The sequence below is a fragment of the Aethalodelphis obliquidens genome, unplaced genomic scaffold (genome assembly GCF_003676395.1).
Source record: "Aethalodelphis obliquidens isolate GAN/ISIS:26980383/991018 unplaced genomic scaffold, ASM367639v1 scaffold16, whole genome shotgun sequence".
NCBI lineage: Eukaryota > Metazoa > Chordata > Mammalia > Artiodactyla > Delphinidae > Aethalodelphis > Aethalodelphis obliquidens.
This window is the reverse complement of record NW_020837960.1, coordinates 836,888-847,703: the sequence shown is the minus strand read 5'-3', so window position 1 is coordinate 847,703 and position 10,816 is coordinate 836,888. Positions and strand designations below refer to the sequence as shown.

At 42.6% G+C, this 10,816-nt stretch overlaps 1 pseudogene; it reads right to left on the bottom strand.

The window, feature by feature from the left end:
* Positions 1–359: 359 nt before the first annotated feature.
* LOC113625812 (SH2 domain-containing adapter protein E pseudogene) lies at positions 360–1,856 on the bottom strand (annotated as a pseudogene).
* Positions 1,857–10,816: the final 8,960 nt, after the last annotated feature.

The window sequence follows — 10,816 nt, the reverse complement described above, 5'->3', positions numbered from 1 at the left end:
AGACCAGGTATTCCATGGAACAACTAGCACATTTTTGGAGAATCTTAATATTTCTGGACTCCTGACTTACCTTTCCTGAGGGTCACGCCCCAAATAGAGCACCCTACTCCAGGACTGGAGGCAACTGGTAAATTATGTTTTCTCATTGTAGAACTACTTAGCAAGGAGAAAAGGGACAGGTCAGTAACCAAGTGTCATGGAATGGATTCAAGGCCGAAGACTTTTTGACTCCTAAATGAAGCGTCTCTCTTCCTCCAAAATATTATGGTGCAGTCCAGCCTTGTCCGCTGAGATACTGGTTGGGTGCTGATGCCCTCCTAGGTGTGAGAGGCCCTGTTGGGGCTTTTGGTGGCTGAACCTTAGTGCAGCTTGCTGTGCACAGGGTAGAGCAAGGTCATATGTTCTGCCCCCTTGAAAGGCAGCTTCTCATTGGAATAATAGTGTATCACTTCCGGGATGCTGTCAAAGACAGCACTCATCTGATTCAGGGTATACTTGTTGTCTTTGGTCTGAGCCACTATGATGCGGACACATCCTTGACTAGTCTTTAGTGCAATGGAGTAACTACTGGTCCCTGACTCGCTGTTTCAAACTAGGTGCCCAGCTTCTTTACAGGGTTGTAGTCGACTCTCAGCCTCAGCACGGGTGATGGCACCATGATACCAAGGCTGCTTCTCCAGCAGCAGGGCTGAGTCCACTCTTTCCCCCTCACTGTGGTCAGAGAGGGTTGGCTTCAAGATCTGGGTCCAGCTCTTCTGTCGGTGGTGTTGCCTCACTGTCTCCTCCTTGACGGAAGGTTGCTCAGAGCCTTCAAACTGAACCGACATCGCCCACACGATCTACTCCTTCTTCCACTCCCAGGGCTGCTCGTACTTGGCCGCAGGCCTCTCATCGTCCTGGGGCAGCTGCGCCTTCCGCTCCGGCCCCTCGGCGCGCTGGCCGCCTTAGGCTGCCGGCTCGTAGGGCGTGTCGTACAGCTGCGGCAGCTTCCCCAGCAGCTCCTTGGAGTTCCGTCTCTTGGCCAGCAGCTCGGGCTTCATGCTGTTCTCCCCTGGCTCACAGGGGCTGTCGAGCAGCTGAAGAGCCTTCACCAGGGGGTCTTTGGAACCTCGTCGTCTGATTTCTGTTATCATTGGCTGTGCATCATAGGGTTCCATGTATCCATCATTCTCCCCTACTCTCTCTGCATCCCTTTGGCCTTTCGTCCATTTAGCATCATAAGGGTCAGCGTAGTCTTCTAAAATGATGACCGTGTCTTGCTGCTTAATAATCTTGCCCTTGTCCAGTTCGGGTCCCAGGGAGGAAGGGGAAGAGGACGTGGAGGAAAAGCTGCTGTTACTACTGCTGCTGCTACTACTGCTGTTGGGGTAGTCGCTCTTCCCATGCTTCTCCTGAGTGTCCACCTTGATGAGCCTGTTGACGTAGGTGCTGCAGCCTGAGCTCTTGGCCGCACCCCAGTGGGGCTCCTCCTCGGTGGCCCAGAAGTTCTTGCGGCCCTTGCCCGCGGCAGCCTGAATCAGACCCTGCAGGCTGTCTCGGGATAGCCGGCTATCCTTGAGGGGGCCGACCACGGCCCGTCTGCTCCCCAGCTCAGCCGCCGAGTTCTTTCGTCCCTTGCCCAGGGCGGGCCCCGTGCCACCCGCCTCTGAGTTCTTGCTCAATTTGCCGCCTCCCCTGCTGCCAGGCTTGGCCCGCTCCGACACTGTCTTCAGGTTCAAGGGGAACTCCTTGAACTACTTGGCCGCCATGAAGGGAGCCTGGCCGGCGCGGCTCAGGAGCGTCGTGGCCACGGAGCAGGCGAGCGAGGAGGCCCAGCTTAGACATGGAGAAGCACCAGGGGCCGGGGGCCACTGCATTCCCTGGGGCTGGGGCACTAGAGGCTGCAGCGAGGCCCCGCGACGGCTGCATCACTCATCCTGGGCCGGCCGTCACCTACACCCCTCAGGGTGGGGCCCCTACGGCCCAGGGCCGGGGGCTCGGGGCGCCCAGTGGGTGGGCATGAGATGCCACTCCGGACACGAACGGCAACAGGCACGATGCACCAGGGCCCCGCTCGAGCTCATCTTTAGCGCCTGCACACCCGGGGTCTCCGCAGGTCTCCGGGGGCGGCGAGTGCTGGGGGCTTCCCCTGTGTTTTCCTCCTGAAGTGGGAGAGGCTGGGCCCACGGAAGCCCTGAGACAGCCCTGCCCATTCTCCTGGGGACCAGGGGAGATGAAGCGGAGGCAGCGGGAGTGTCCCCGGCACCGCGACAGATGGTGGGCCACCAGCGGACAGCCCGCCCTCTCCAAGAGTCTTTATTTTAAAGTCTGTTTTTTGTGATATGAGTATTACTACTCCAGCTTTCTTTTGATTTCCATTTGCATGGAATATATTTTTCCATCCCCTCACTTTCAGTCTGTATGTGTCCCTAGGTCTGAAGTGGGTCTCTTGTAGACGACATATATATGGGTCTTGTTTTTGTATCCATTCAGCCAGTCTGTGTCTTTTGGTTGGAGTGTTTAATCCGTTTACATTTAGGGTAATTATCGATATGTATGTTCCTATTTCCATTTTCTTAATTGTTTTGGATTTGTTTTTGTAGGTCTTTTTCTTCTATTGTGTTTCCTGACTAGAGAAGTTCCTTTAGTATTTGTTGTAAATCTGGTTTTGTGGTGCTGAATTCCATTAACTTTTGCTTGTCTGTAAGGTTTTTAATTTCTCCATCAAATCTGAATGAGATCCTTGCTGGGTAGTGCAATCTTGGTTGTAGGTTTTCATTTTAAATATGTCCTGCCACTCCCTTCTGGCTTTCAGAGTTTCTGCTGAAAGATGAGCTGTTAACCTTATGGGATTTCCCTTGTTTATTATTTTCCCTTGTATGTTGTTATTTGTTATTTTCCCTTGCTGCTTTTAATATTTTTACCTTGAATTTAATTTTTGTTACTTTGATTAATATGTGTTTTGACATGTTTCTCCTTGGATTTATCCTGTATGGGACTGTCTGTGCTTCTTGGACTTGATTGATTATTTCCTTTCCCACTTTAGGGAAGTTTTCAACTATAATTTCTTCAAATATTTTCTCAGTCACTTTTTTTTTTCTTCTTCTTCTAGGACCCCTATAATTCAAATGTTGGTGTGTTTAATGTTGTCCCAGAGGTCTCTGAAGCTGTTCTCAATTCTTTTCATTCTTTTTTTTTAATTCTGCTCTGCGGCATTTATTTCCACTATTTTGTCTTCCAGGTGACTCATCCATTCTTCAGCCTCAGTTATTCTGCTATTGGTTCCTTCTAGGGAATTTTTTATTTCATTTATTGTGTTGTTCATCATTGTTTGTTTGCTCTTTAGTTCTACATCCTTGTTTAGTTCTACGTCCATTCTATTTCTGAGATTTTGATCATCTTTACTATCATTACTCTGAATTCTTTTTCAGATAGACTTCTTATTTCCTCTTCATTTGTTTTTTCTGGTGGGTTTTTTCCTTGCTCCTTCAACTGCTGCATATTTCTCTGTTTTCTCATTTTGTTAAACTAATCGTGCTTGGGGTCTCCTTTTCATAGACTGCAGGTTTGTAGTTCCCATTATTTTTGGTATCTGCCACCAGTGTGTGAAGTTGGTTCAGTGGCTTGTGTAGGCTTCCTGGTGGAGGTGACTGGTGCCTGTGTTCTCATGGGTGGCGCTGTATCTTGTCCTTCTGGTGAGCAGGGCCACATCCAGTGGTGTGTTTTGGAGTGTCTGTGAACTTAGTATGACTTTAGGCAGCCTCTCTGCTAATGGGTGTGGTTGTATTCCTGTCTTGCTAGTTGATTGGCATGGGACGTCAAGCGCTGGAGCTTTCTGGCCATTATTTGGAGCTGTGTCTTAGCGTTGAGATGGAGATCTCTGGGAGAGCTCTTTCTGATTGATGATACATGGGGCAGGGAGGTTTCTCGTGGTCCAATGTCCTGGACTCAGCCCTCCCACCTTGGAGGTGCCCAACACTCTGCTGGAGCACCAAGACCCTGCCAAACCCACAGCTCAGAAGAAAACGAAGAGAGAACAAAACAAACAAAAAAAGAATACAAAAAGGAAAAATGAACAGACAGGACAAATGGTAAAAACATTTGTCCTTTTACCTAGGACAAATGGTAAAAGCAAACCTATACAGAAAAAATCACACCAAGAAGCATACACATACACACTCACAAAAAGAGAAAAAGGATAAATAAATACATATATATGAAGAGAGCAACCAAACCAATAAACAAATCTACCAATGATAATAAGAACTAAATACTATACTAATGTAAACATAAAACCATAAACAAATTAGATGCAGAAAGCAAAACCCAAGTCTACAGTTGCTCCCAAAATCAACCGTCTCAATTTTGGGAACATTCGTTGTCTATTCAGGTATTCTTCAGATGGTTTATCAAGTTGATTGAGGGGATTTAATCTGCTGCTCCTGAAGCTGTGTGGAGAAATTTCCCTTTCTCTTCTTTGTTCGCACAGCTCCTGGGGTTCAGCTTTCATTTTGGCCCTGCCTCTGCGTGTAGACTGCCCTCAGGAGTCTCTTCCCCACCCATACTGAAGGGGGTTACAGCAGCAGTTGATTAGGGCTCTCTTGCTCATTCAGGCCAGGGGGAGGGAGGGGTACAGTAGTCATATTGGAATGCAGGTCTAGCCTGAGGTAGCAGAGGCTGGTATGATGTTGCAACAGCCTGAAGCACACAGTGTGAGAACAGGTGACAATGGAGCATAATGAGCTTGTCAAAGGAATGAAGCACAATGCATTTGTAGCTGCTGCTGGGATCCAAGGAACCTTAGGGAATCCACTTGGGATACCGAGCTAATTTACCTACCAGCATCATTGCCAGGTATATGTTAGGAAATTGAGAAGCCAGGCTTGTTCAGCAAGAAATAAAACACCATACGAGTCATTGTGGAGAATATGAGAGCCCAAAATCTTAAAGAGGAAGATGAAACATGAGATAAGTTCACAGTGGTAGTAGCTCCTTCAATAAATAAACTTTTTGACCATCTGCTGAGGACAGAGTACAGATCAATGGGCTGATGTGCAGAAGAAGAAAAGAAGAGTTGTAACCTTTAGGAGCTTACTGTCTAGGGAACAAGATATATGCAGATATATGTTCATGATACTTTGAAAAGAGATAAAAAAATATCAAAATGGGTATAAAAAATAAGGAATATCTATTTTAAAATAGATTGGTCATGGTGAGCTATAATAGATGGTCAAGGCTTAATAGAGGAGGTTATTTGAAAAGAGTTATGAAAGTTGAGTATACTTAGACCAGGGAGGGCAGAGATCTTATATGAGTGTGTCACTTACTTGTCCTTCAGACATGGCAGACATCACTAATCAGTCATGCTCTCACTGAACCTGGAAGCAGCATTAATCATTCTCAATAAAGTGTTTCAGGAAGACCCTACATTTTATCACAGATATCATTGGAGTTGAAAAATGTTTATCATCCCTAATTTCTACAGAGACATTGAGGAAAGGGACTTTCAGGCATAAGGTATAGCATGTACAAAAGCTTGGTCTTGGAATTTATGTTCCAGGAACAATAAAAGTCAGGATTTATATTGAGTATTAAGAGAAGCGAGGTTAGGTAGTTTCAGTGTGGCTTAATAATAGAAGAGCATAGATGCCCAGTTTAGGATATTAGTCTCATTTGGTTACTAAGAACCAGTGGAAATTTTTTGTATGTTAACCATACCTCAATACCTTTATTGAGGTATGGTTGACATACAAAAATTTGCACATATTTATTGTATAATCCTTGATGAATGTAGAGATAAGTATACACTTGTGAAACCACACTTATGCTATAAACATATCCATCACCATCAAAAGTTTCCTCCCACTCTCTTTATTTATTAGTAGTAGTATTTCTTTTTTGTATGCGATAAAAACATTTAACATAAGATCTACCCTCTTAGCAAATTTTTAAGTATGCAGCACATTATTGTTTATTATAGGCTCAATGCTATACAATAAATATCTAGGACTTATATAACTGAAACATTTTATCCTTTGACTAATACACCCTGTTTCTTCCTCCTGTCTCTGGCATCCAGTATTCTACTCTCTGCTTCTGTGAGTTTGACTGTTTTAGATTCCTCATGTAAGTGATATCATGTAGTATTTGTCCTTCTGTGTCTGGCTTATTTCACATAGCATAATATTCTCCAGTTTCATCCATGTTGTTGCAACCAGTGGATTTCTGAAAGCAAGTTCATGGCAAGATAATAGAAGCAATGTTAAATTTTTACATAAGGTAGATAGAAAAGGGATATTATGTGTTTTTTTTGTTTTGTTTTATTTTTTGCGATACACGGGCCTCTCACTGTTGTGGCCTCTCCCGTTGCAGAGCACAGGCTCCAGACGTGCAGGCTCAGCGGCCATGGCTCATGGGCACAGCCACTCCACGGCATGTGGGGTCTTCCCGGACTGGGGCACGAACCCGTGTCCCCTGCATCGGCAGGTGGATTCTCAACCACTGCGCCACCAGGGAAGCCCCTTATGTGGGGTTTTGTCATTATTTTAGGGCCCAGCATGTGAAACACTTCCCAGTAATTTTGGAATTTTCCAGCTTATGTGGCAGAGCTCATCTCTCACTATAGAATGCAAAAATACTCACTGTTCCAGGATCCTCTGCCACTAGGGAATGAGCACATGTTTACAAGGGTATTGTGAGGAAGTCAAGTCCACATGGGATTCAGTCTGAGGACGGGTGGCAGTCAGTAGTATCCGCAGCAGCATCAGGAGCAGAAGGAGCTACTTCCTGTTTCCAGAAAAGGCAGAGGTAGCAATATGCCAGGATCAGAGTCAGTGGAATTGGCAGGGCTAGGAACAGCATCAGTGCCTAATAGAAGAAAGAATATCAGCAATTCTTGCAACATTATGCTGTAGCTCCTGGCTCTTTAGCCTCCAACCACAGTTTGGGACTCTCTGGTGATATTTTGACTACCCTTTCAACAAATGCAACTTTTGTCTAAATTGACCAGATTTGTTTTCTGTTGCTTGCAGATCTGATCCAAGGGCATTCTAGTGAGGAGAATATTAAAATAATTTAGCCATGTGTAGGTGAGCTCCTGAATGAGTTGTGTAGGACAAGTTAATTTCAAGGATGAATGGAAAGTTTTGGTGTCTAAAAGTCTATAAGAATTAAAGGTGGGAAGGTTTTTAAGTGCTGGGATGAGCTAGTGGAAAAATACAGGAGGACATTAGTGGGGAAGTTGGTCAGTGGGGTGTGTTGAGCACATTGTGTTATTCCTGAGTTTGCAATGTTTTTCTCTACAGTTAGGACATCTGTGCCTGCTAACTGGCTCCCAATGAATTTAAACACTTACTCTATCACAGAGACTGGAAGATAGGTGTATTATCATTCCTGATTTAAAAGAGATGGCTCCCAGATCCTTGAGAAAGACATTCCTGGATTATATAACTGCCAAAAAGCTTTTAAAAAGATTTGCATCTCAAAGAGGTAGAGGAAGAATTTTATAATTACAAATTTTCTATAGTAATTGCTCTAATAACATGGAGTGAAGGGGCTTAGTGTCAGGAAGAAGCTTATCTAAAGTTTAGTCAAGTTGAGGGTCACCCCTAAGTTCCTAATCATTTTCCTGGTCAATTCCAGGAGGAGGAAGGAGAAACAGGAAAAACTGAAGTTATTTTTACCTCCCATTAGATAGATGGAATGGATTCCCAGAGTCCAAAATAATACTGTTATACAAAACATAGAACTGTAGACTTCTTGCACAGCTGGTCTGGCTACTGAGATTCATTAACCCACATTAAAGATTAAATAATTTTTCCCATTTACATACTCCTTAGAGAACAGTCCTCCCAAACTACAATCAGAGTAACAAACTAATAATCACTAACCACTAATACCAAAGTTTAACCAGTACTTTTTTTAAAAGTTCAATTCTATCCACATGTGGTGAGACCAATAGAACATTCATTATGTGTTTGAAAATCAGTAAAAAGAACAGTAAGTGACTATAAACTCAATAAGCAATTTGAAGGAGATAATAATTTAACAATTATGAACAAGTAAAAGAGATATTGCAAAATCTACATTTAAATATTATGTAAATAAAGGATGACTATTAAATTGATGTGAATATATTGTATGAGACAGCTAGAATACACAACTGAATATGCATATAAATTGGAATATATATTTAAGTATGTTAGAATTTAAGGACCAAAAAAGGTTTCCAGAAATTACAAAATGCCAGATGAGTGAAAACATATCAATAAATTTCCATAAAATTGCTCCTCAGTTACATTTATTTTCTATTTCCTGATTATCTCATAATATTAGTAGATCCATAAATATTAAATCCATAAATTCATATTTTATTTGGTTACTTTCATCAGAAGTTGAGGTAATATAAATTATGAGGTTAAATTGAAACAAGCTTTTTGCCCCCTTTTCCTGTTTGCCCATTTCTGTTTCCCCTAACCTTAAAAAAAAGCTAATTATAGGAAAGAGATCATTAAGCAGTTGAAACTAACTCCTGACTTATGCTCTCCTGAGTACACACCATGCCTTGTCTAAGCTGTTGATTCTTTTCCTAGATAAAAGAAGTAAGAATGAAGAAGTAAGCAGTTAAAAAATGACTAGTTCTCTACCCCCAACATCCCCCTTAGCAATCCTGCAGGCAGATCTGAAGACAAGATAACATCTGAAGAGAGAGTTAGCCAGTTTGCACGCAAGGAGAATGATGCAGAACGCAACCTCCTGCCTGGATGATTCACTGAGATTCTTCCCCCCAACGCACCCCCTGCCCATTTTTCCCTTTAAAAACTGTCATGGCTGAGCAGAAAGTTCAGAGTTGGTCTCTGGACACAAGTCCACCATCTCCCCATATTGCTGGCTTTCTGATGAAAGCACCTTTCCTTTCTACTGACACTTGCCTCTTGAATTGTTTGCATATGAGTGGTGAACAGCCAAACCTGATTTTGGTTACAAAAGTTCTGTGAAGTGCTCTGTTAAGTAACCAAAAGGAAAAAAAGTCAAAATTAAGGTGTTTTACATTATACTGACACTTGATTTCCATCAGACATGATTTCCTTCACTCTAATGCTTTTTTGTGTTAACCCTTTAATCTGAGTTTGTTTTCTTTTTCCTAATGGAGAAGATTGTCAGTCTCTTAAAAAAAAAAAAAAAACAAAAAACTAAAAACATTTTAATATGTTTAGATAACCTAAAGATATTTGAAGCAAGAAAATTGAAGTGTTCATGGAATATAATCACTGAATTTTAGTTTCAGTAGGCACACTTCTATTTTTGTATTTAATTTGAATATGACCTATTGTCCTTGTCTTTTTTTTTTTTTTTTTCTTCCTCTATTTTCTTTTTCAATTATTGATGGGAAGAAAACACCTTTAAAAAAAGCTTTTCTTTCTTTTTGTTATTTTATTTCCTCTATGGTGAACCTGTGTTCAAAAAAGAGGAAAAATGTTGTATGAATATCTGTTTCATGCCAAATGTCCTTAGTTAGTAAAGGACACTAATAAAGAGTATTTATATTCAAGTGTTGCATTATTTACACAGTAAATGGTTATTGAAGGTTATGTAAGTTGAATTTTTAGGACATCAATGTGTTAAATATGTGTAGGAATGGTTGCGTATAAATTGTTGTCCAGTCTCTAAGAAATATTTCCACTTTGTTCTGCTCACTTCTATCTTGGTCAAGGAGCAAAGTTACACCTTCACTTGTAACAGACCCTCTGGGGCCTTCCCAGAGCAGGCCCTTCCCCCATATCCTCTGCTTTAGCTCTTCTCTGAAGTATCTAGATAACAGTATCTGATGTACATTTCCTGAGTTGTTTTACAGATGTGGAAAACCCCCCACCAAATGGAAGATGTTAACTACTTGATGACCATGAGCACACAGCCCCCAGGCCTCCTGGAGCCTACTGATTGATAATGTTAATCCTTGTTACCTCGTCATCAACCAATCAGAGAATTGTGCACAAGTTGATCACAAACCCTGAAACCCTCCTCCCTCACCTGACCTTTAAAAATGCTTTGCTGAAACCCTTCAGGGAGTTCTGGGTTTTTTGGTCATGAGCCACCTATGTCCTTGTATGTCCCTGTAGTAAACTTTTCTCTGCCCAAACTCTGACATTTCAGTAGTGTTTGGCCTCAGTGTTCATCAGACACATGAACTTGCATTCTGTGACACACTCTTTCATTCCTTTACCCTCTGCTTAAGAGTTTGCAGCAGGTTCTTGTATGGGGGGGAAATAAAAACTGGTTCTTCATGACCAATCTCCTTATTTAAAGTGTTTATGTCTTTGTTTATGTCTTTGTTTCTGCTTATTGTAGGTATCTGTGAGGGAACTGAAAAGAAGTGGATTGTTTCATTGAGAATGCACTTACTGTTTTGGAAATGGGGTATACATTTTGTGGAATAAATGGGAAGACATAGGAAGGAAATTAACATTAAATGAGTACTTCGTCTAATAATACTCATCTTTCTGCAGGAAAGTGTTGTAGTAATGTTAGACCTTCGCGGTCTCCTAGGAGTTTCGACTCGCCCAGGAAACAACAAGAGTCGGAAGCCGATGCAAAACGCAAGAGGTTTATTGAAGGCCGGTGCACCGGGGTTCCTTGGTCCTCACGCAGGAGGTCGAAGAAGGAACCCTTCTGGGCGCGAATATGTCAGTTTTATAGGTTCCCACTGCCCCGTATGTAAATTATAGATTTGGTTGTGTTCTCCTGCTGATTGGTCCCGGCTTAGGCTCGGACCAGAGAGGGAACTTGTCCCTAGCTGCCTGATTGGTCTTTGACAGACACCTTTTTTACATTTTGTTAT